The sequence below is a fragment of the Orcinus orca genome, chromosome X (assembly GCF_937001465.1).
Source record: "Orcinus orca chromosome X, mOrcOrc1.1, whole genome shotgun sequence".
In the NCBI taxonomy this organism is placed as follows: Eukaryota; Metazoa; Chordata; class Mammalia; order Artiodactyla; family Delphinidae; genus Orcinus; species Orcinus orca.
The window spans coordinates 52,215,399-52,242,100 of NC_064580.1; positions in this window are offsets into that span (position 1 = coordinate 52,215,399).

The following is a 26,702-nucleotide window of genomic DNA, read 5'->3' on the forward strand; positions in this document are numbered from 1 at the left end:
CCAAATCCAGAAAACGGCAATGCTCGTAACGTACCTTTCATCAAACCGGAAAGGAATATAACAGTTTCCCATAAACGGGACACATTTGCCAGGCCACCCGTAGGGCTTGCCCAAAGAGGTGGCTTCACGCACCCTGCCCCGCGCAGGGGCACATGTCCGTGACCGGTACGTGTGGCTTGCTTATGTCCAAGAAACCACCAGGTGCATGACACTTTCACTGCGGGCCACTGCCGGCATTTCTATCAGCGGGCACCACGTTTCTAGCCTATAGCCTGAAACAGACGTCTGCAGTCCTTCTGCAGCAGCAGGAGACACGCTGCCTGCCATCTGTTGAGAGGCATGAGACACTTTTCGGGTACTGGACTTGAGCCCACTTTGTTACATTCGCGCAGCTTCCGAACGCCCCAGAGGTAGAGTGTCTGAGATGGCAAGTCCGAAAGTAACCGCTGCACGTGTCCCGCGTGAGCCATAGATTCTGGTCACCAAAGGAGCACTCTCACGAAATCTTGGATCCCAGAGCTGACGCCAAAGTGACCCTGTTCCCGAGGAAATGCTATATGCTATGAGGGTGGACACCGCTCAGTCTGCCCTGTGCCTGAGGTCCCTGCTTCTGTGTAGCTTCAAGTCCAAGGCAGGCGCCTCTGCGAACGTCTGGTGGAAGAGCCTCTGAAGTGACCCAGCTTTTGCCTCTGCCACTAGGCTCAGGGTCGAGGATGGGAACGAAATTAGCGTCCCCGGTGGGAAGACCTGCTACAGAGTTGAATTCCCATACATTGCAGAGGTGGGCAACCAGCACGTGGGCCAGCAGCAAAGTGCATTGAAACGATTGGCATCGTATGGGCTTCAGAAGGAGCCCTTAGCGCCCCTCGTTGGAGCCACCGAGCGTCCCGGGCACCACAGTCCTCCCATAGATAACAGTATGTTCTAGAACCTTGTCGTATGTTTCTCCTGCAGGCAAAGCGGCATGGTACCCCCATGCTTCCATCCGGCCCACCTCATCACGGGCATTTGTGAGCTGGGGAGCGACTCGTTTCCCACGCCTCGGCGAAGGCTTACTTTGCAATGGACCTGAGGCCACAGTGCCAACAGGTGTGTGCGATGTTCCGTCCTGTGATCGGAAGCGATTTGGGTGAACACTGGACACCTCAAGCCTCCCTCTACGAGGACTTCCCGCACTCAAGGAACAAACACGAAGCCAGGATTTCTTTGTCGCACACAGCAGTGAACAAAGCCCGGGAGTCCATGTAACAACAGCAGCCTGCAACTTGATTCGGGAAGGCTTTGTCCTCCCGTCCACCTGGGCACGCTTTGCCACACTCCACGTCCAAGAGGCATGGACAAAAGATACGATTGACGCTCACAGCCCTCTTCACCGCAGTCCTCCCTGCACTCGGAATGACCCGGAGTTTTCAAAGAGCCGTCGTGGGTGAAACGCTTTCAGGCCCATCTGTCTCCACAGGGCTTGGGATTGGAACTCTGCAAGGCTACCCTGGGATGTGCGTCAAACTGACTTCCGCAGCTTATTCTACTTACGTGGCTCAATGTCAACACAGCCTTGTAAGGGAGCTGAGGCAGCACACTGCCCCAGAACGTGTGGGACCAGAGACACTATGCGCTCGCCAGACCTGGGTCCCTTTCCCGGTCCACTGGAGGACAACTGCATACGAAATTTCGTTCACTCAGCCTGTCCGGTACACATCCCATTTCCCCTGTGAGGAACTCCGTTCCTATGCAGTCTGAAAAGCTGTCCCTCCACGTACCCTTGAGAAACTCCGAGTGTAGTACTGCGTGCCTGAACTCGTGTGTGGCGTGTTGAGAAACGGCATCCAGGCCTTTCAGAGCCTGCTTTCGCAACTAGCTGGATGAGAGCTGGCCTATCCCGAAGAACTGTGGGTATCCCATTTCTCTCCTCTAGCTCGTCTGTTGCACGTGCACATCCCGTCTAGGGCCAGACGGTCCGTGCATTGCACCCCAGGCTGCCTTTACTCCAAGTTGAATACGGAGCCCAGAGCTCGGGGCAGCATGGAGATGCCTCTGCCAAAGTGCTAGTTCCCTATCCCCCAAACCCTTGGGTCTCTGCGTTGCACTCCATGGCAGAACTCCAAATCCAGAAAACGGCAATGCTCGTAACGTACCTTTCATCAAACCGGAAAGGAATATAACAGTTTCCCATAAACGGGACACATTTGCCAGGCCACCCGTAGGGCTTGCCCAAAGAGGTGGCTTCACGCACCCTGCCCCGCGCAGGGGCACATGTCCGTGACCGGTACGTGTGGCTTGCTTATGTCCAAGAAACCACCAGGTGCATGACACTTTCACTGCGGGCCACTGCCGGCATTTCTATCAGCGGGCACCACGTTTCTAGCCTATAGCCTGAAACAGACGTCTGCAGTCCTTCTGCAGCAGCAGGAGACACGCTGCCTGCCATCTGTTGAGAGGCATGAGACACTTTTCGGGTACTGGACTTGAGCCCACTTTGTTACATTCGCGCAGCTTCCGAACGCCCCAGAGGTAGAGTGTCTGAGATGGCAAGTCCGAAAGTAACCGCTGCACGTGTCCCGCGTGAGCCATAGATTCTGGTCACCAAAGGAGCACTCTCACGAAATCTTGGATCCCAGAGCTGACGCCAAAGTGACCCTGTTCCCGAGGAAATGCTATATGCTATGAGGGTGGACACCGCTCAGTCTGCCCTGTGCCTGAGGTCCCTGCTTCTGTGTAGCTTCAAGTCCAAGGCAGGCGCCTCTGCGAACGTCTGGTGGAAGAGCCTCTGAAGTGACCCAGCTTTTGCCTCTGCCACTAGGCTCAGGGTCGAGGATGGGAACGAAATTAGCGTCCCCGGTGGGAAGACCTGCTACAGAGTTGAATTCCCATACATTGCAGAGGTGGGCAACCAGCACGTGGGCCAGCAGCAAAGTGCATTGAAACGATTGGCATCGTATGGGCTTCAGAAGGAGCCCTTAGCGCCCCTCGTTGGAGCCACCGAGCGTCCCGGGCACCACAGTCCTCCCATAGATAACAGTATGTTCTAGAACCTTGTCGTATGTTTCTCCTGCAGGCAAAGCGGCATGGTACCCCCATGCTTCCATCCGGCCCACCTCATCACCGGCATTTGTGAGCTGGGGAGCGACTCGTTTCCCACGCCTCGGCGAAGGCTTACTTTGCAATGGACCTGAGGCCACAGTGCCAACAGGTGTGTGCGATGTTCCGTCCTGTGATCGGAAGCGATTTGGGTGAACACTGGACACCTCAAGCCTCCCTCTACGAGGACTTCCCGCACTCAAGGAACAAACACGAAGCCAGGATTTCTTTGTCGCACACAGCAGTGAACAAAGCCCGGGAGTCCATGTAACAACAGCAGCCTGCAACTTGATTCGGGAAGGCTTTGTCCTCCCGTCCACCTGGGCACGCTTTGCCACACTCCACGTCCAAGAGGCATGGACAAAAGATACGATTGACGCTCACAGCCCTCTTCACCGCAGTCCTCCCTGCACTCGGAATGACCCGGAGTTTTCAAAGAGCCGTCGTGGGTGAAACGCTTTCAGGCCCATCTGTCTCCACAGGGCTTGGGATTGGAACTCTGCAAGGCTACCCTGGGATGTGCGTCAAACTGACTTCCGCAGCTTATTCTACTTACGTGGCTCAATGTCAACACAGCCTTGTAAGGGAGCTGAGGCAGCACACTGCCCCAGAACGTGTGGGACCAGAGACACTATGCGCTCGCCAGACCTGGGTCCCTTTCCCGGTCCACTGGAGGACAACTGCATACGAAATTTCGTTCACTCAGCCTGTCCGGTACACATCCCATTTCCCCTGTGAGGAACTCCGTTCCTATGCAGTCTGAAAAGCTGTCCCTCCACGTACCCTTGAGAAACTCCGAGTGTAGTACTGCGTGCCTGAACTCGTGTGTGGCGTGTTGAGAAACGGCATCCAGGCCTTTCAGAGCCTGCTTTCGCAACTAGCTGGATGAGAGCTGGCCTATCCCGAAGAACTGTGGGTATCCCATTTCTCTCCTCTAGCTCGTCTGTTGCACGTGCACATCCCGTCTAGGGCCAGACAGTCCGTGCATTGCACCCCAGGCTGCCTTTACTCCAAGTTGAATACGGAGCCCAGAGCTCGGGGCAGCATGGAGATGCCTCTGCCAAAGTGCTAGTTCCCTATCCCCCAAACCCTTGGGTCTCTGCGTTGCACTCCATGGCAGAACTCCAAATCCAGAAAACGTCAATGCTCGTAACGTACCTTTCATCAAACCGGAAAGGAATATAACAGTTTCCCATAAATGGGACACATTTGCCAGGCCATCCGTAGGGCTTGCCCAAAGAGGTGGCTTCACGCACCCTGCCCCGCGCAGGGGCACATGTCCGTGACCGGTACGTGTGGCTTGCTTATGTCCAAGAAACCACCAGGTGCATGACACTTGCACTGCGGGCCACTGCCGGCATTTCTATCAGCGGGCACCACGTTTCTAGCCTATAGCCTGAAACAGACGTCTGCAGTCCTTCTGCAGCAGCAGGAGACACGCTGCCTGCCATCTGTTGAGAGGCATGAGACACTTTTCGGGTACTGGACTTGAGCCCACTTTGTTACATTCGCGCAGCTTCCGAACGCCCCAGAGGTAGAGTGTCTGAGATGGCAAGTCCGAAAGTAACCGCTGCACGTGTCCCGCGTGAGCCATAGATTCTGGTCACCAAAGGAGCACTCTCACGAAATCTTGGATCCCAGAGCTGACGCCAAAGTGACCCTGTTCCCGAGGAAATGCTATATGCTATGAGGGTGGACACCGCTCAGTCTGCCCTGTGCCTGAGGTCCCTGCTTCTGTGTAGCTTCAAGTCCAAGGCAGGCGCCTCTGCGAACGTCTGGTGGAAGAGCCTCTGAAGTGACCCAGCTTTTGCCTCTGCCACTAGGCTCAGGGTCGAGGATGGGAACGAAATTAGCATCCCCGGTGGGAAGACCTGCTACAGAGTTGAATTCCCATACATTGCAGAGGTGGGCAACCAGCACGTGGGCCAGCAGCAAAGTGCATTGAAACGATTGGCATCGTATGGGCTTCAGAAGGAGCCCTTAGCGCCCCTCGTTGGAGCCACCGAGCGTCCCGGGCACCACAGTCCTCCCATAGATAACAGTATGTTCTAGAACCTTGTCGTATGTTTCTCCTGCAGGCAAAGCGGCATGGTACCCCCATGCTTCCATCCGGCCCACCTCATCAAGGGCATTTGTGAGCTGGGGAGCGACTCGTTTCCCACGCCTCGGCGAAGGCTTACTTTGCTATGGACCTGAGGCCACAGTGCCAACAGGTGTGTGCGATGTTCCGTCCTGTGATCGGAAGCGATTTGGGTGAACACTGGACACCTCAAGCCTCCCTCTACGAGGACTTCCCGCACTCAAGGAACAAACACGAAGCCAGGATTTCTTTGTCGCACACAGCAGTGAACAAAGCCCGGGAGTCCATGTAACAACAGCAGCCTGCAACTTGATTCGGGAAGGCTTTGTCCTCCCGTCCACCTGGGCACGCTTTGCCACACTCCACGTCCAAGAGGCATGGACAAAAGGTACGATTGGCGCTCACAGCCCTCTTCACCGCAGTCCTCCCTGCACTCGGAATGACCCGGAGTTTTCAAAGAGCCGTCGTGGGTGAAACGCTTTCAGGCCCATCTGTCTCCACAGGGCTTGGGATTGGAACTCTGCAAGGCTACCCTGGGATGTGCGTCAAACTGACTTCCGCAGCTTATTCTACTTACGTGGCTCAATGTCAACACAGCCTTGTAAGGGAGCTGAGGCAGCACACTGCCCCAGAACGTGTGGGACCAGAGACACTATGCGCTCGCCAGACCTGGGTCCCTTTCCCGGTCCACTGGAGGACAACTGCATACGAAATTTCGTTCACCCAGCCTGTCCGCTACACATCCCATTTCCCCTGTGAGGAACTCCGTTCCTATGCAGTCTGAAAAGCTGTCCCTCCACGTACCCTTGAGAAACTCCGAGTGTAGTACTGCGTGCCTGAACTCGTGTGTGGCGTGTTGAGAAACGGCATCCAGGCCTTTCAGAGCCTGCTTTCGCAACTAGCTGGATGAGAGCTGGCCTATCCCGAAGAACTGCGGGTATCCCATTTCTCTCCTCCAGCTCGTCTGTTGCACGTGCACATCCCGTCTAGGGCCAGACGGTCCGTGCATTGCACCCCAGGCTGCCTTTACTCCAAGTTGAATACGGAGCCCAGAGCTCGGGGCAGCATGGAGATGCCTCTGCCAAAGTGCTACTTCCCTATCCCCCAAACCCTTGGGTCTCTGCGTTGCACTCCATGGCAGAACTCCAAATCCAGAAAACGGCAATGCTCGTAACGTACCTTTCATCAAACCGGAAAGGAATATAACAGTTTCCCATAAACGGGACACATTTGCCAGGCCACCCGTAGGGCTTGCCCAAAGAGGTGGCTTCACGCACCCTGCCCCGCGCAGGGGCACATGTCCGTGACCGGTACGTGTGGCTTGCTTATGTCCAAGAAACCACCAGGTGCATGACACTTTCACTGCGGGCCACTGCCGGCATTTCTATCAGCGGGCACCACGTTTCTAGCCTATAGCCTGAAACAGACGTCTGCAGTCCTTCTGCAGCAGCAGGAGACACGCTGCCTGCCATCTGTTGAGAGGCATGAGACACTTTTCGGGTACTGGACTTGAGCCCACTTTGTTACATTCGCGCAGCTTCCGAACGCCCCAGAGGTAGAGTGTCTGAGATGGCAAGTCCGAAAGTAACCGCTGCACGTGTCCCGCGTGAGCCATAGATTCTGGTCACCAAAGGAGCACTCTCACGAAATCTTGGATCCCAGAGCTGACGCCAAAGTGACCCTGTTCCCGAGGAAATGCTATATGCTATGAGGGTGGACACCGCTCAGTCTGCCCTGTGCCTGAGGTCCCTGCTTCTGTGTAGCTTCAAGTCCAAGGCAGGCGCCTCTGCGAACGTCTGGTGGAAGAGCCTCTGAAGTGACCCAGCTTTTGCCTCTGCCACTAGGCTCAGGGTCGAGGATGGGAACGAAATTAGCGTCCCCGGTGGGAAGACCTGCTACAGAGTTGAATTCCCATACATTGCAGAGGTGGGCAACCAGCACGTGGGCCAGCAGCAAAGTGCATTGAAACGATTGGCATCGTATGGGCTTCAGAAGGAGCCCTTAGCGCCCCTCGTTGGAGCCACCGAGCGTCCCGGGCACCACAGTCCTCCCATAGATAACAGTATGTTCTAGAACCTTGTCGTATGTTTCTCCTGCAGGCAAAGCGGCATGGTACCCCCATGCTTCCATCCGGCCCACCTCATCACCGGCATTTGTGAGCTGGGGAGCGACTCGTTTCCCACGCCTCGGCGAAGGCTTACTTTGCAATGGACCTGAGGCCACAGTGCCAACAGGTGTGTGCGATGTTCCGTCCTGTGATCGGAAGCGATTTGGGTGAACACTGGACACCTCAAGCCTCCCTCTACGAGGACTTCCCGCACTCAAGGAACAAACACGAAGCCAGGATTTCTTTGTCGCACACAGCAGTGAACAAAGCCCGGGAGTCCATGTAACAACAGCAGCCTGCAACTTGATTCGGGAAGGCTTTGTCCTCCCGTCCACCTGGGCACGCTTTGCCACACTCCACGTCCAAGAGGCATGGACAAAAGATACGATTGACGCTCACAGCCCTCTTCACCGCAGTCCTCCCTGCACTCGGAATGACCCGGAGTTTTCAAAGAGCCGTCGTGGGTGAAACGCTTTCAGGCCCATCTGTCTCCACAGGGCTTGGGATTGGAACTCTGCAAGGCTACCCTGGGATGTGCGTCAAACTGACTTCCGCAGCTTATTCTACTTACGTGGCTCAATGTCAACACAGCCTTGTAAGGGAGCTGAGGCAGCACACTGCCCCAGAACGTGTGGGACCAGAGACACTATGCGCTCGCCAGACCTGGGTCCCTTTCCCGGTCCACTGGAGGACAACTGCATACGAAATTTCGTTCACTCAGCCTGTCCGGTACACATCCCATTTCCCCTGTGAGGAACTCCGTTCCTATGCAGTCTGAAAAGCTGTCCCTCCACGTACCCTTGAGAAACTCCGAGTGTAGTACTGCGTGCCTGAACTCGTGTGTGGCGTGTTGAGAAACGGCATCCAGGCCTTTCAGAGCCTGCTTTCGCAACTAGCTGGATGAGAGCTGGCCTATCCCGAAGAACTGTGGGTATCCCATTTCTCTCCTCTAGCTCGTCTGTTGCACGTGCACATCCCGTCTAGGGCCAGACGGTCCGTGCATTGCACCCCAGGCTGCCTTTACTCCAAGTTGAATACGGAGCCCAGAGCTCGGGGCAGCATGGAGATGCCTCTGCCAAAGTGCTAGTTCCCTATCCCCCAAACCCTTGGGTCTCTGCGTTGCACTCCATGGCAGAACTCCAAATCCAGAAAACGGCAATGCTCGTAACGTACCTTTCATCAAACCGGAAAGGAATATAACAGTTTCCCATAAACGGGACACATTTGCCAGGCCATCCGTAGGGCTTGCCCAAAGAGGTGGCTTCACGCACCCTGCCCCGCGCAGGGGCACATGTCCGTGACCGGTACGTGTGGCTTGCTTATGTCCAAGAAACCACCAGGTGCATGACACTTGCACTGCGGGCCACTGCCGGCATTTCTATCAGCGGGCACCACGTTTCTAGCCTATAGCCTGAAACAGACGTCTGCAGTCCTTCTGCAGCAGCAGGAGACACGCTGCCTGCCATCTGTTGAGAGGCATGAGACACTTTTCGGGTACTGGACTTGAGCCCACTTTGTTACATTCGCGCAGCTTCCGAACGCCCCAGAGGTAGAGTGTCTGAGATGGCAAGTCCGAAAGTAACCGCTGCACGTGTCCCGCGTGAGCCATAGATTCTGGTCACCAAAGGAGCACTCTCACGAAATCTTGGATCCCAGAGCTGACGCCAAAGTGACCCTGTTCCCGAGGAAATGCTATATGCTATGAGGGTGGACACCGCTCAGTCTGCCCTGTGCCTGAGGTCCCTGCTTCTGTGTAGCTTCAAGTCCAAGGCAGGCGCCTCTGCGAACGTCTGGTGGAAGAGCCTCTGAAGTGACCCAGCTTTTGCCTCTGCCACTAGGCTCAGGGTCGAGGATGGGAACGAAATTAGCATCCCCGGTGGGAAGACCTGCTACAGAGTTGAATTCCCATACATTGCAGAGGTGGGCAACCAGCACGTGGGCCAGCAGCAAAGTGCATTGAAACGATTGGCATCGTATGGGCTTCAGAAGGAGCCCTTAGCGCCCCTCGTTGGAGCCACCGAGCGTCCCGGGCACCACAGTCCTCCCATAGATAACAGTATGTTCTAGAACCTTGTCGTATGTTTCTCCTGCAGGCAAAGCAGCATGGTACCCCCATGCTTCCATCCGGCCCACCTCATCAAGGGCATTTGTGAGCTGGGGAGCGACTCGTTTCCCACGCCTCGGCGAAGGCTTACTTTGCTATGGACCTGAGGCCACAGTGCCAACAGGTGTGTGCGATGTTCCGTCCTGTGATCGGAAGCGATTTGGGTGAACACTGGACACCTCAAGCCTCCCTCTACGAGGACTTCCCGCACTCAAGGAACAAACACGAAGCCAGGATTTCTTTGTCGCACACAGCAGTGAACAAAGCCCGGGAGTCCATGTAACAACAGCAGCCTGCAACTTGATTCGGGAAGGCTTTGTCCTCCCGTCCACCTGGGCACGCTTTGCCACACTCCACGTCCAAGAGGCATGGACAAAAGGTACGATTGGCGCTCACAGCCCTCTTCACCGCAGTCCTCCCTGCACTCGGAATGACCCGGAGTTTTCAAAGAGCCGTCGTGGGTGAAACGCTTTCAGGCCCATCTGTCTCCACAGGGCTTGGGATTGGAACTCTGCAAGGCTACCCTGGGATGTGCGTCAAACTGACTTCCGCAGCTTATTCTACTTACGTGGCTCAATGTCAACACAGCCTTGTAAGGGAGCTGAGGCAGCACACTGCCCCAGAACGTGTGGGACCAGAGACACTATGCGCTCGCCAGACCTGGGTCCCTTTCCCGGTCCACTGGAGGACAACTGCATACGAAATTTCGTTCACCCAGCCTGTCCGCTACACATCCCATTTCCCCTGTGAGGAACTCCGTTCCTATGCAGTCTGAAAAGCTGTCCCTCCACGTACCCTTGAGAAACTCCGAGTGTAGTACTGCGTGCCTGAACTCGTGTGTGGCGTGTTGAGAAACGGCATCCAGGCCTTTCAGAGCCTGCTTTCGCAACTAGCTGGATGAGAGCTGGCCTATCCCGAAGAACTGCGGGTATCCCATTTCTCTCCTCCAGCTCGTCTGTTGCACGTGCACATCCCGTCTAGGGCCAGACGGTCCGTGCATTGCACCCCAGGCTGCCTTTACTCCAAGTTGAATACGGAGCCCAGAGCTCGGGGCAGCATGGAGATGCCTCTGCCAAAGTGCTACTTCCCTATCCCCCAAACCCTTGGGTCTCTGCGTTGCACTCCATGGCAGAACTCCAAATCCAGAAAACGGCAATGCTCGTAACGTACCTTTCATCAAACCGGAAAGGAATATAACAGTTTCCCATAAACGGGACACATTTGCCAGGCCACCCGTAGGGCTTGCCCAAAGAGGTGGCTTCACGCACCCTGCCCCGCGCAGGGGCACATGTCCGTGACCGGTACGTGTGGCTTGCTTATGTCCAAGAAACCACCAGGTGCATGACACTTTCACTGCGGGCCACTGCCGGCATTTCTATCAGCGGGCACCACGTTTCTAGCCTATAGCCTGAAACAGACGTCTGCAGTCCTTCTGCAGCAGCAGGAGACACGCTGCCTGCCATCTGTTGAGAGGCATGAGACACTTTTCGGGTACTGGACTTGAGCCCACTTTGTTACATTCGCGCAGCTTCCGAACGCCCCAGAGGTAGAGTGTCTGAGATGGCAAGTCCGAAAGTAACCGCTGCACGTGTCCCGCGTGAGCCATAGATTCTGGTCACCAAAGGAGCACTCTCACGAAATCTTGGATCCCAGAGCTGACGCCAAAGTGACCCTGTTCCCGAGGAAATGCTATATGCTATGAGGGTGGACACCGCTCAGTCTGCCCTGTGCCTGAGGTCCCTGCTTCTGTGTAGCTTCAAGTCCAAGGCAGGCGCCTCTGCGAACGTCTGGTGGAAGAGCCTCTGAAGTGACCCAGCTTTTGCCTCTGCCACTAGGCTCAGGGTCGAGGATGGGAACGAAATTAGCGTCCCCGGTGGGAAGACCTGCTACAGAGTTGAATTCCCATACATTGCAGAGGTGGGCAACCAGCACGTGGGCCAGCAGCAAAGTGCATTGAAACGATTGGCATCGTATGGGCTTCAGAAGGAGCCCTTAGCGCCCCTCGTTGGAGCCACCGAGCGTCCCGGGCACCACAGTCCTCCCATAGATAACAGTATGTTCTAGAACCTTGTCGTATGTTTCTCCTGCAGGCAAAGCGGCATGGTACCCCCATGCTTCCATCCGGCCCACCTCATCACCGGCATTTGTGAGCTGGGGAGCGACTCGTTTCCCACGCCTCGGCGAAGGCTTACTTTGCAATGGACCTGAGGCCACAGTGCCAACAGGTGTGTGCGATGTTCCGTCCTGTGATCGGAAGCGATTTGGGTGAACACTGGACACCTCAAGCCTCCCTCTACGAGGACTTCCCGCACTCAAGGAACAAACACGAAGCCAGGATTTCTTTGTCGCACACAGCAGTGAACAAAGCCCGGGAGTCCATGTAACAACAGCAGCCTGCAACTTGATTCGGGAAGGCTTTGTCCTCCCATCCACCTGGGCACGCTTTGCCACACTCCACGTCCAAGAGGCATGGACAAAAGATACGATTGACGCTCACAGCCCTCTTCACCGCAGTCCTCCCTGCACTCGGAATGACCCGGAGTTTTCAAAGAGCCGTCGTGGGTGAAACGCTTTCAGGCCCATCTGTCTCCACAGGGCTTGGGATTGGAACTCTGCAAGGCTACCCTGGGATGTGCGTCAAACTGACTTCCGCAGCTTATTCTACTTACGTGGCTCAATGTCAACACAGCCTTGTAAGGGAGCTGAGGCAGCACACTGCCCCAGAACGTGTGGGACCAGAGACACTATGCGCTCGCCAGACCTGGGTCCCTTTCCCGGTCCACTGGAGGACAACTGCATACGAAATTTCGTTCACTCAGCCTGTCCGGTACACATCCCATTTCCCCTGTGAGGAACTCCGTTCCTATGCAGTCTGAAAAGCTGTCCCTCCACGTACCCTTGAGAAACTCCGAGTGTAGTACTGCGTGCCTGAACTCGTGTGTGGCGTGTTGAGAAACGGCATCCAGGCCTTTCAGAGCCTGCTTTCGCAACTAGCTGGATGAGAGCTGGCCTATCCCGAAGAACTGTGGGTATCCCATTTCTCTCCTCTAGCTCGTCTGTTGCACGTGCACATCCCGTCTAGGGCCAGACGGTCCGTGCATTGCACCCCAGGCTGCCTTTACTCCAAGTTGAATACGGAGCCCAGAGCTCGGGGCAGCATGGAGATGCCTCTGCCAAAGTGCTAGTTCCCTATCCCCCAAACCCTTGGGTCTCTGCGTTGCACTCCATGGCAGAACTCCAAATCCAGAAAACGGCAATGCTCGTAACGTACCTTTCATCAAACCGGAAAGGAATATAACAGTTTCCCATAAACGGGACACATTTGCCAGGCCATCCGTAGGGCTTGCCCAAAGAGGTGGCTTCACGCACCCTGCCCCGCGCAGGGGCACATGTCCGTGACCGGTACGTGTGGCTTGCTTATGTCCAAGAAACCACCAGGTGCATGACACTTGCACTGCGGGCCACTGCCGGCATTTCTATCAGCGGGCACCACGTTTCTAGCCTATAGCCTGAAACAGACGTCTGCAGTCCTTCTGCAGCAGCAGGAGACACGCTGCCTGCCATCTGTTGAGAGGCATGAGACACTTTTCGGGTACTGGACTTGAGCCCACTTTGTTACATTCGCGCAGCTTCCGAACGCCCCAGAGGTAGAGTGTCTGAGATGGCAAGTCCGAAAGTAACCGCTGCACGTGTCCCGCGTGAGCCATAGATTCTGGTCACCAAAGGAGCACTCTCACGAAATCTTGGATCCCAGAGCTGACGCCAAAGTGACCCTGTTCCCGAGGAAATGCTATATGCTATGAGGGTGGACACCGCTCAGTCTGCCCTGTGCCTGAGGTCCCTGCTTCTGTGTAGCTTCAAGTCCAAGGCAGGCGCCTCTGCGAACGTCTGGTGGAAGAGCCTCTGAAGTGACCCAGCTTTTGCCTCTGCCACTAGGCTCAGGGTCGAGGATGGGAACGAAATTAGCATCCCCGGTGGGAAGACCTGCTACAGAGTTGAATTCCCATACATTGCAGAGGTGGGCAACCAGCACGTGGGCCAGCAGCAAAGTGCATTGAAACGATTGGCATCGTATGGGCTTCAGAAGGAGCCCTTAGCGCCCCTCGTTGGAGCCACCGAGCGTCCCGGGCACCACAGTCCTCCCATAGATAACAGTATGTTCTAGAACCTTGTCGTATGTTTCTCCTGCAGGCAAAGCGGCATGGTACCCCCATGCTTCCATCCGGCCCACCTCATCAAGGGCATTTGTGAGCTGGGGAGCGACTCGTTTCCCACGCCTCGGCGAAGGCTTACTTTGCTATGGACCTGAGGCCACAGTGCCAACAGGTGTGTGCGATGTTCCGTCCTGTGATCGGAAGCGATTTGGGTGAACACTGGACACCTCAAGCCTCCCTCTACGAGGACTTCCCGCACTCAAGGAACAAACACGAAGCCAGGATTTCTTTGTCGCACACAGCAGTGAACAAAGCCCGGGAGTCCATGTAACAACAGCAGCCTGCAACTTGATTCGGGAAGGCTTTGTCCTCCCGTCCACCTGGGCACGCTTTGCCACACTCCACGTCCAAGAGGCATGGACAAAAGGTACGATTGGCGCTCACAGCCCTCTTCACCGCAGTCCTCCCTGCACTCGGAATGACCCGGAGTTTTCAAAGAGCCGTCGTGGGTGAAACGCTTTCAGGCCCATCTGTCTCCACAGGGCTTGGGATTGGAACTCTGCAAGGCTACCCTGGGATGTGCGTCAAACTGACTTCCGCAGCTTATTCTACTTACGTGGCTCAATGTCAACACAGCCTTGTAAGGGAGCTGAGGCAGCACACTGCCCCAGAACGTGTGGGACCAGAGACACTATGCGCTCGCCAGACCTGGGTCCCTTTCCCGGTCCACTGGAGGACAACTGCATACGAAATTTCGTTCACCCAGCCTGTCCGCTACACATCCCATTTCCCCTGTGAGGAACTCCGTTCCTATGCAGTCTGAAAAGCTGTCCCTCCACGTACCCTTGAGAAACTCCGAGTGTAGTACTGCGTGCCTGAACTCGTGTGTGGCGTGTTGAGAAACGGCATCCAGGCCTTTCAGAGCCTGCTTTCGCAACTAGCTGGATGAGAGCTGGCCTATCCCGAAGAACTGCGGGTATCCCATTTCTCTCCTCCAGCTCGTCTGTTGCACGTGCACATCCCGTCTAGGGCCAGACGGTCCGTGCATTGCACCCCAGGCTGCCTTTACTCCAAGTTGAATACGGAGCCCAGAGCTCGGGGCAGCATGGAGATGCCTCTGCCAAAGTGCTACTTCCCTATCCCCCAAACCCTTGGGTCTCTGCGTTGCACTCCATGGCAGAACTCCAAATCCAGAAAACGGCAATGCTCGTAACGTACCTTTCATCAAACCGGAAAGGAATATAACAGTTTCCCATAAACGGGACACATTTGCCAGGCCACCCGTAGGGCTTGCCCAAAGAGGTGGCTTCACGCACCCTGCCCCGCGCAGGGGCACATGTCCGTGACCGGTATGTGTGGCTTGCTTATGTCCAAGAAACCACCAGGTGCATGACACTTTCACTGCGGGCCACTGCCGGCATTTCTATCAGCGGGCACCACGTTTCTAGCCTATAGCCTGAAACAGACGTCTGCAGTCCTTCTGCAGCAGCAGGAGACACGCTGCCTGCCATCTGTTGAGAGGCATGAGACACTTTTCGGGTACTGGACTTGAGCCCACTTTGTTACATTCGCGCAGCTTCCGAACGCCCCAGAGGTAGAGTGTCTGAGATGGCAAGTCCGAAAGTAACCGCTGCACGTGTCCCGCGTGAGCCATAGATTCTGGTCACCAAAGGAGCACTCTCACGAAATCTTGGATCCCAGAGCTGACGCCAAAGTGACCCTGTTCCCGAGGAAATGCTATATGCTATGAGGGTGGACACCGCTCAGTCTGCCCTGTGCCTGAGGTCCCTGCTTCTGTGTAGCTTCAAGTCCAAGGCAGGCGCCTCTGCGAACGTCTGGTGGAAGAGCCTCTGAAGTGACCCAGCTTTTGCCTCTGCCACTAGGCTCAGGGTCGAGGATGGGAACGAAATTAGCGTCCCCGGTGGGAAGACCTGCTACAGAGTTGAATTCCCATACATTGCAGAGGTGGGCAACCAGCACGTGGGCCAGCAGCAAAGTGCATTGAAACGATTGGCATCGTATGGGCTTCAGAAGGAGCCCTTAGCGCCCCTCGTTGGAGCCACCGAGCGTCCCGGGCACCACAGTCCTCCCATAGATAACAGTATGTTCTAGAACCTTGTCGTATGTTTCTCCTGCAGGCAAAGCGGCATGGTACCCCCATGCTTCCATCCGGCCCACCTCATCACGGGCATTTGTGAGCTGGGGAGCGACTCGTTTCCCACGCCTCGGCGAAGGCTTACTTTGCAATGGACCTGAGGCCACAGTGCCAACAGGTGTGTGCGATGTTCCGTCCTGTGATCGGAAGCGATTTGGGTGAACACTGGACACCTCAAGCCTCCCTCTACGAGGACTTCCCGCACTCAAGGAACAAACACGAAGCCAGGATTTCTTTGTCGCACACAGCAGTGAACAAAGCCCGGGAGTCCATGTAACAACAGCAGCCTGCAACTTGATTCGGGAAGGCTTTGTCCTCCCGTCCACCTGGGCACGCTTTGCCACACTCCACGTCCAAGAGGCATGGACAAAAGATACGATTGGCGCTCACAGCCCTCTTCACCGCAGTCCTCCCTGCACTCGGAATGACCCGGAGTTTTCAAAGAGCCGTCGTGGGTGAAACGCTTTCAGGCCCATCTGTCTCCACAGGGCTTGGGATTGGAACTCTGCAAGGCTACCCTGGGATGTGCGTCAAACTGACTTCCGCAGCTTATTCTACTTACGTGGCTCAATGTCAACACAGCCTTGTAAGGGAGCTGAGGCAGCACACTGCCCCAGAACGTGTGGGACCAGAGACACTATGCGCTCGCCAGACCTGGGTCCCTTTCCCGGTCCACTGGAGGACAACTGCATACGAAATTTCGTTCACCCAGCCTGTCCGGTACACATCCCATTTCCCCTGTGAGGAACTCCGTTCCTATGCAGTCTGAAAAGCTGTCCCTCCACGTACCCTTGAGAAACTCCGAGTGTAGTACTGCGTGCCTGAACTCGTGTGTGGCGTGTTGAGAAACGGCATCCAGGCCTTTCAGAGCCTGCTTTCGCAACTAGCTGGATGAGAGCTGGCCTATCCCGAAGAACTGTGGGTATCCCATTTCTCTCCTCTAGCTCGTCTGTTGCACGTGCACATCCCGTCTAGGGCCAGACGGTCCGTGCATTGCACCCCAGGCTGCCTTTACTCCAAGTTGAATACGGAGCCCAGAGCTCGGGGCAGCATGGAGATGCCTCTGCCAAAGTGCTACTTCCCTATCCCCCAAACCCTTGGGTCTCTGCGTTGCACTCCATGGCAGAACTCCAAATCCAGAAAACGGCAATGCTCGTAACGTACCTTTCATCAAACCGGAAAGGAATATAACAGTTTCCCATAAACGGGACACATTTGCCAGGCCACCCGTAGGGCTTGCCCAAAGAGGTGGCTTCACGCACCCTGCCCCACGCAGGGGCACATGTCCGTGACCGGTATGTGTGGCTTGCTTATGTCCAAGAAACCACCAGGTGCATGACACTTTCACTGCGGGCCACTGCCGGCATTTCTATCAGCGGGCACCACGTTTCTAGCCTATAGCCTGAAACAGACGTCTGCAGTCCTTCTGCAGCAGCAGGAGACACGCTGCCTGCCATCTGTTGAGAGGCATGAGACACTTTTCGGGTACTGGACTTGAGCCCACTTTGTTACATTCGCGCAGCTTCCGAACGCCCCAGAGGTAGAGTGTCTGAGATGGCAAGTCCGAAAGTAACCGCTGCACGTGTCCCGCGTGAGCCATAGATTCTGGTCACCAAAGGAGCACTCTCACGAAATCTTGGATCCCAGAGCTGACGCCAAAGTGACCCTGTTCCCGAGGAAATGCTATATGCTATGAGGGTGGACACCGCTCAGTCTGCCCTGTGCCTGAGGTCCCTGCTTCTGTGTAGCTTCAAGTCCAAGGCAGGCGCCTCTGCGAACGTCTGGTGGAAGAGCCTCTGAAGTGACCCAGCTTTTGCCTCTGCCACTAGGCTCAGGGTCGAGGATGGGAACGAAATTAGCGTCCCCGGTGGGAAGACCTGCTACAGAGTTGAATTCCCATACATTGCAGAGGTGGGCAACCAGCACGTGGGCCAGCAGCAAAGTGCATTGAAACGATTGGCATCGTATGGGCTTCAGAAGGAGCCCTTAGCGCCCCTCGTTGGAGCCACCGAGCGTCCCGGGCACCACAGTCCTCCCATAGATAACAGTATGTTCTAGAACCTTGTCGTATGTTTCTCCTGCAGGCAAAGCGGCATGGTACCCCCATGCTTCCATCCGGCCCACCTCATCACGGGCATTTGTGAGCTGGGGAGCGACTCGTTTCCCACGCCTCGGCGAAGGCTTACTTTGCAATGGACCTGAGGCCACAGTGCCAACAGGTGTGTGCGATGTTCCGTCCTGTGATCGGAAGCGATTTGGGTGAACACTGGACACCTCAAGCCTCCCTCTACGAGGACTTCCCGCACTCAAGGAACAAACACGAAGCCAGGATTTCTTTGTCGCACACAGCAGTGAACAAAGCCCGGGAGTCCATGTAACAACAGCAGCCTGCAACTTGATTCGGGAAGGCTTTGTCCTCCCGTCCACCTGGGCACGCTTTGCCACACTCCACGTCCAAGAGGCATGGACAAAAGATACGATTGGCGCTCACAGCCCTCTTCACCGCAGTCCTCCCTGCACTCGGAATGACCCGGAGTTTTCAAAGAGCCGTCGTGGGTGAAACGCTTTCAGGCCCATCTGTCTCCACAGGGCTTGGGATTGGAACTCTGCAAGGCTACCCTGGGATGTGCGTCAAACTGACTTCCGCAGCTTATTCTACTTACGTGGCTCAATGTCAACACAGCCTTGTAAGGGAGCTGAGGCAGCACACTGCCCCAGAACGTGTGGGACCAGAGACACTATGCGCTCGCCAGACCTGGGTCCCTTTCCCGGTCCACTGGAGGACAACTGCATACGAAATTTCGTTCACCCAGCCTGTCCGGTACACATCCCATTTCCCCTGTGAGGAACTCCGTTCCTATGCAGTCTGAAAAGCTGTCCCTCCACGTACCCTTGAGAAACTCCGAGTGTAGTACTGCGTGCCTGAACTCGTGTGTGGCGTGTTGAGAAACGGCATCCAGGCCTTTCAGAGCCTGCTTTCGCAACTAGCTGGATGAGAGCTGGCCTATCCCGAAGAACTGCGGGTATCCCATTTCTCTCCTCCAGCTCGTCTGTTGCACGTGCACATCCCGTCTAGGGCCAGACGGTCCGTGCATTGCACCCCAGGCTGCCTTTACTCCAAGTTGAATACGGAGCCCAGAGCTCGGGGCAGCATGGAGATGCCTCTGCCAAAGTGCTAGTTCCCTACCCCCCAAACCCTTGGGTCTCTGCGTTGCACTCCATGGCAGAACTCCAAATCCAGAAAACGGCAATGCTCGTAACGTACCTTTCATCAAACCGGAAAGGAATATAACAGTTTCCCATAAACGGGACACATTTGCCAGGCCACCCGTAGGGCTTGCCCAAAGAGGTGGCTTCACGCACCCTGCCCCGCGCAGGGGCACATGTCCGTGACCGGTACGTGTGGCTTGCTTATGTCCAAGAAACCACCAGGTGCATGACACTTTCACTGCGGGCCACTGCCGGCATTTCTATCAGCGGGCACCACGTTTCTAGCCTATAGCCTGAAACAGACGTCTGCAGTCCTTCTGCAGCAGCAGGAGACACGCTGCCTGCCATCTGTTGAGAGGCATGAGACACTTTTCGGGTACTGGACTTGAGCCCACTTTGTTACATTCGCGCAGCTTCCGAACGCCCCAGAGGTAGAGTGTCTGAGATGGCAAGTCCGAAAGTAACCGCTGCACGTGTCCCGCGTGAGCCATAGATTCTGGTCACCAAAGGAGCACTCTCACGAAATCTTGGATCCCAGAGCTGACGCCAAAGTGACCCTGTTCCCGAGGAAATGCTATATGCTATGAGGGTGGACACCGCTCAGTCTGCCCTGTGCCTGAGGTCCCTGCTTCTGTGTAGCTTCAAGTCCAAGGCAGGCGCCTCTGCGAACGTCTGGTGGAAGAGCCTCTGAAGTGACGCAGCTTTTGCCTCTGCCACTAGGCTCAGGGTCGAGGATGGGAACGAAATTAGCGTCCCCGGTGGGAAGACCTGCTACAGAGTTGAATTCCCATACATTGCAGAGGTGGGCAACCAGCACGTGGGCCAGCAGCAAAGTGCATTGAAACGATTGACATCGTATGGGCTTCAGAAGGAGCCCTTAGCGCCCCTCGTTGGAGCCACCGAGCGTCCCAGGCACCACAGTCCTCCCATAGATAACAGTATGTTCTAGAACCTTGTCGTATGTTTCTCCTGCAGGCAAAGCAGCATGGTACCCCCATGCTTCCATCCGGCCCACCTCATCACGGGCATTTGTGAGCTGGGGAGCGACTCGTTTCCCACGCCTCGGCGAAGGCTTACTTTGCAATGGACCTGAGGCCACAGTGCCAACAGGTGTGTGCGATGTTCCGTCCTGTGATCGGAAGCGATTTGGGTGAACACTGGACACCTCAAGCCTCCCTCTACGAGGACTTCCCGCACTCAAGGAACAAACACGAAGCCAGGATTTCTTTGTCGCACACAGCAGTGAACAAAGCCCGGGAGTCCATGTAACAACAGCAGCCTGCAACTTGATTCGGGAAGGCTTTGTCCTCCCGTCCACCTGGGCATGCTTTGCCACACTCCACGTCCAAGAGGCATGGACAAAAGATACGATTGGCGCTCACAGCCCTCTTCACCGCAGTCCTCCCTGCACTCGGAATGACCCGGAGTTTTCAAAGAGCCGTCGTGGGTGAAACGCTTTCAGGCCCATCTGTCTCCACAGGGCTTGGGATTGGAACTCTGCAAGGCTACCCTGGGATGTGCGTCAAACTGACTTCCGCAGCTTATTCTACTTACGTGGCTCAATGTCAACACAGCCTTGTAAGGGAGCTGAGGCAGCACACTGCCCCAGAACGTGTGGGACCAGAGACACTATGCGCTCGCCAGACCTGGGTCCCTTTCCCGGTCCACTGGAGGACAACTGCATACGAAATTTCGTTCACTCAGCCTGTCCGGTACACATCCCATTTCCCCTGTGAGGAACTCCGTTCCTATGCAGTCTGAAAAGCTGTCCCTCCACGTACCCTTGAGAAACTCCGAGTGTAGTACTGCGTGCCTGAACTCGTGTGTGGCGTGTTGAGAAACGGCATCCAGGCCTTTCAGAGCCTGCTTTCGCAACTAGCTGGATGAGAGCTGGCCTATCCCGAAGAACTGTGGGTATCCCATTTCTCTCCTCTAGCTCGTCTGTTGCACGTGCACATCCCGTCTAGGGCCAGACGGTCCGTGCATTGCACCCCAGGCTGCCTTTACTCCAAGTTGAATACGGAGCCCAGAGCTCGGGGCAGCATGGAGATGCCTCTGCCAAAGTGCTACTTCCCTATCCCCCAAACCCTTGGGTCTCTGCGTTGCACTCCATGGCAGAACTCCAAATCCAGAAAACGGCAATGCTCGTAACGTACCTTTCATCAAACCGGAAAGGAATATAACAGTTTCCCATAAACGGGACACATTTGCCAGGCCACCCGTAGGGCTTGCCCAAAGAGGTGGCTTCACGCACCCTGCCCCGCACAGGGGCACATGTCCGTGACCGGTACGTGTGGCTTGCTTATGTCCAAGAAACCACCAGGTGCATGACACTTTCACTGCGGGCCACTGCCGGCATTTCTATCAGCGGGCACCACGTTTCTAGCCTATAGCCTGAAACAGACGTCTGCAGTCCTTCTGCAGCAGCAGGAGACACGCTGCCTGCCATCTGTTGAGAGGCATGAGACACTTTTCGGGTACTGGACTTGAGCCCACTTTGTTACATTCGCGCAGCTTCCGAACGCCCCAGAGGTAGAGTGTCTGAGATGGCAAGTCCGAAAGTAACCGCTGCACGTGTCCCGCGTGAGCCATAGATTCTGGTCACCAAAGGAGCACTCTCACGAAATCTTGGATCCCAGAGCTGACGCCAAAGTGACCCTGTTCCCGAGGAAATGCTATATGCTATGAGGGTGGACACCGCTCAGTCTGCCCTGTGCCTGAGGTCCCTGCTTCTGTGTAGCTTCAAGTCCAAGGCAGGCGCCTCTGCGAACGTCTGGTGGAAGAGCCTCTGAAGTGACCCAGCTTTTGCCTCTGCCACTAGGCTCAGGGTCGAGGATGGGAACGAAATTAGCGTCCCCGGTGGGAAGACCTGCTACAGAGTTGAATTCCCATACATTGCAGAGGTGGGCAACCAGCACGTGGGCCAGCAGCAAAGTGCATTGAAACGATTGGCATCGTATGGGCTTCAGAAGGAGCCCTTAGCGCCCCTCGTTGGAGCCACCGAGCGTCCCGGGCACCACAGTCCTCCCATAGATAACAGTATGTTCTAGAACCTTGTCGTATGTTTCTCCTGCAGGCAAAGCGGCATGGTACCCCCATGCTTCCATCCGGCCCACCTCATCACCGGCATTTGTGAGCTGGGGAGCGACTCGTTTCCCACGCCTCGGCGAAGGCTTACTTTGCAATGGACCTGAGGCCACAGTGCCAACAGGTGTGTGCGATGTTCCGTCCTGTGATCGGAAGCGATTTGGGTGAACACTGGACACCTCAAGCCTCCCTCTACGAGGACTTCCCGCACTCAAGGAACAAACACGAAGCCAGGATTTCTTTGTCGCACACAGCAGTGAACAAAGCCCGGGAGTCCATGTAACAACAGCAGCCTGCAACTTGATTCGGGAAGGCTTTGTCCTCCCGTCCACCTGGGCACGCTTTGCCACACTCCACGTCCAAGAGGCATGGACAAAAGATACGATTGACGCTCACAGCCCTCTTCACCGCAGTCCTCCCTGCACTCGGAATGACCCGGAGTTTTCAAAGAGCCGTCGTGGGTGAAACGCTTTCAGGCCCATCTGTCTCCACAGGGCTTGGGATTGGAACTCTGCAAGGCTACCCTGGGATGTGCGTCAAACTGACTTCCGCAGCTTATTCTACTTACGTGGCTCAATGTCAACACAGCCTTGTAAGGGAGCTGAGGCAGCACACTGCCCCAGAACATGTGGGACCAGAGACACTATGCGCTCGCCAGACCTGGGTCCCTTTCCCGGTCCACTGGAGGACAACTGCATACGAAATTTCGTTCACTCAGCCTGTCCGGTACACATCCCATTTCCCCTGTGAGGAACTCCGTTCCTATGCAGTCTGAAAAGCTGTCCCTCCACGTACCCTTGAGAAACTCCGAGTGTAGTACTGCGTGCCTGAACTCGTGTGTGGCGTGTTGAGAAACGGCATCCAGGCCTTTCAGAGCCTGCTTTCGCAACTAGCTGGATGAGAGCTGGCCTATCCCGAAGAACTGTGGGTATCCCATTTCTCTCCTCTAGCTCGTCTGTTGCACGTGCACATCCCGTCTAGGGCCAGACGGTCCGTGCATTGCACCCCAGGCTGCCTTTACTCCAAGTTGAATACGGAGCCCAGAGCTCGGGGCAGCATGGAGATGCCTCTGCCAAAGTGCTACTTCCCTATCCCCCAAACCCTTGGGTCTCTGCGTTGCACTCCATGGCAGAACTCCAAATCCAGAAAACGGCAATGCTCGTAACGTACCTTTCATCAAACCGGAAAGGAATATAACAGTTTCCCATAAACGGGACACATTTGCCAGGCCACCCGTAGGGCTTGCCCAAAGAGGTGGCTTCACGCACCCTGCCCCGCGCAGGGGCACATGTCCGTGACCGGTACGTGTGGCTTGCTTATGTCCAAGAAACCACCAGGTGCATGACACTTTCACTGCGGGCCACTGCCGGCATTTCTATCAGCGGGCACCACGTTTCTAGCCTATAGCCTGAAACAGACGTCTGCAGTCCTTCTGCAGCAGCAGGAGACACGCTGCCTGCCATCTGTTGAGAGGCATGAGACACTTTTCGGGTACTGGACTTGAGCCCACTTTGTTACATTCGCGCAGCTTCCGAACGCCCCAGAGGTAGAGTGTCTGAGATGGCAAGTCCGAAAGTAACCGCTGCACGTGTCCCGCGTGAGCCATAGATTCTGGTCACCAAAGGAGCACTCTCACGAAATCTTGGATCCCAGAGCTGACGCCAAAGTGACCCTGTTCCCGAGGAAATGCTATATGCTATGAGGGTGGACACCGCTCAGTCTGCCCTGTGCCTGAGGTCCCTGCTTCTGTGTAGCTTCAAGTCCAAGGCAGGCGCCTCTGCGAACGTCTGGTGGAAGAGCCTCTGAAGTGACCCAGCTTTTGCCTCTGCCACTAGGCTCAGGGTCGAGGATGGGAACGAAATTAGCGTCCCCGGTGGGAAGACCTGCTACAGAGTTGAATTCCCATACATTGCAGAGGTGGGCAACCAGCACGTGGGCCAGCAGCAAAGTGCATTGAAACGATTGGCATCGTATGGGCTTCAGAAGGAGCCCTTAGCGCCCCTCGTTGGAGCCACCGAGCGTCCCGGGCACCACAGTCCTCCCATAGATAACAGTATGTTCTAGAACCTTGTCGTATGTTTCTCCTGCAGGCAAAGCGGCATGGTACCCCCATGCTTCCATCCGGCCCACCTCATCACCGGCATTTGTGAGCTGGGGAGCGACTCGTTTCCCACGCCTCGGCGAAGGCTTACTTTGCAATGGACCTGAGGCCACAGTGCCAACAGGTGTGTGCGATGTTCCGTCCTGTGATCGGAAGCGATTTGGGTGAACACTGGACACCTCAAGCCTCCCTCTACGAGGACTTCCCGCACTCAAGGAACAAACACGAAGCCAGGATTTCTTTGTCGCACACAGCAGTGAACAAAGCCCGGGAGTCCATGTAACAACAGCAGCCTGCAACTTGATTCGGGAAGGCTTTGTCCTCCCGTCCACCTGGGCACGCTTTGCCACACTCCACGTCCAAGAGGCATGGACAAAAGATACGATTGACGCTCACAGCCCTCTTCACCGCAGTCCTCCCTGCACTCGGAATGACCCGGAGTTTTCAAAGAGCCGTCGTGGGTGAAACGCTTTCAGGCCCATCTGTCTCCACAGGGCTTGGGATTGGAACTCTGCAAGGCTACCCTGGGATGTGCGTCAAACTGACTTCCGCAGCTTATTCTACTTACGTGGCTCAATGTCAACACAGCCTTGTAAGGGAGCTGAGGCAGCACACTGCCCCAGAACGTGTGGGACCAGAGACACTATGCGCTCGCCAGACCTGGGTCCCTTTCCCGGTCCACTGGAGGACAACTGCATACGAAATTTCGTTCACTCAGCCTGTCCGGTACACATCCCATTTCCCCTGTGAGGAACTCCGTTCCTATGCAGTCTGAAAAGCTGTCCCTCCACGTACCCTTGAGAAACTCCGAGTGTAGTACTGCGTGCCTGAACTCGTGTGTGGCGTGTTGAGAAACGGCATCCAGGCCTTTCAGAGCCTGCTTTCGCAACTAGCTGGATGAGAGCTGGCCTATCCCGAAGAACTGTGGGTATCCCATTTCTCTCCTCTAGCTCGTCTGTTGCACGTGCACATCCCGTCTAGGGCCAGACGGTCCGTGCATTGCACCCCAGGCTGCCTTTACTCCAAGTTGAATACGGAGCCCAGAGCTCGGGGCAGCATGGAGATGCCTCTGCCAAAGTGCTAGTTCCCTATCCCCCAAACCCTTGGGTCTCTGCGTTGCACTCCATGGCAGAACTCCAAATCCAGAAAACGGCAATGCTCGTAACGTACCTTTCATCAAACCGGAAAGGAATATAACAGTTTCCCATAAACGGGACATATTTGCCAGGCCATCCGTAGGGCTTGCCCAAAGAGGTGGCTTCACGCACCCTGCCCCGCGCAGGGGCACATGTCCGTGACCGGTACGTGTGGCTTGCTTATGTCCAAGAAACCACCAGGTGCATGACACTTGCACTGCGGGCCACTGCCGGCATTTCTATCAGCGGGCACCACGTTTCTAGCCTATAGCCTGAAACAGACGTCTGCAGTCCTTCTGCAGCAGCAGGAGACACGCTGCCTGCCATCTGTTGAGAGGCATGAGACACTTTTCGGGTACTGGACTTGAGCCCACTTTGTTACATTCGCGCAGCTTCCGAACGCCCCAGAGGTAGAGTGTCTGAGATGGCAAGTCCGAAAGTAACCGCTGCACGTGTCCCGCGTGAGCCATAGATTCTGGTCACCAAAGGAGCACTCTCACGAAATCTTGGATCCCAGAGCTGACGCCAAAGTGACCCTGTTCCCGAGGAAATGCTATATGCTATGAGGGTGGACACCGCTCAGTCTGCCCTGTGCCTGAGGTCCCTGCTTCTGTGTAGCTTCAAGTCCAAGGCAGGCGCCTCTGCGAACGTCTGGTGGAAGAGCCTCTGAAGTGACCCAGCTTTTGCCTCTGCCACTAGGCTCAGGGTCGAGGATGGGAACGAAATTAGCATCCCCGGTGGGAAGACCTGCTACAGAGTTGAATTCCCATACATTGCAGAGGTGGGCAACCAGCACGTGGGCCAGCAGCAAAGTGCATTGAAACGATTGGCATCGTATGGGCTTCAGAAGGAGCCCTTAGCGCCCCTCGTTGGAGCCACCGAGCGTCCCGGGCACCACAGTCCTCCCATAGATAACAGTATGTTCTAGAACCTTGTCGTATGTTTCTCCTGCAGGCAAAGCGGCATGGTACCCCCATGCTTCCATCCGGCCCACCTCATCAAGGGCATTTGTGAGCTGGGGAGCGACTCGTTTCCCACGCCTCGGCGAAGGCTTACTTTGCTATGGACCTGAGGCCACAGTGCCAACAGGTGTGTGCGATGTTCCGTCCTGTGATCGGAAGCGATTTGGGTGAACACTGGACACCTCAAGCCTCCCTCTACGAGGACTTCCCGCACTCAAGGAACAAACACGAAGCCAGGATTTCTTTGTCGCACACAGCAGTGAACAAAGCCCGGGAGTCCATGTAACAACAGCAGCCTGCAACTTGATTCGGGAAGGCTTTGTCCTCCCGTCCACCTGGGCACGCTTTGCCACACTCCACGTCCAAGAGGCATGGACAAAAGGTACGATTGGCGCTCACAGCCCTCTTCACCGCAGTCCTTCCTGCACTCGGAATGACCCGGAGTTTTCAAAGAGCCGTCGTGGGTGAAACGCTTTCAGGCCCATCTGTCTCCACAGGGCTTGGGATTGGAACTCTGCAAGGCTACCC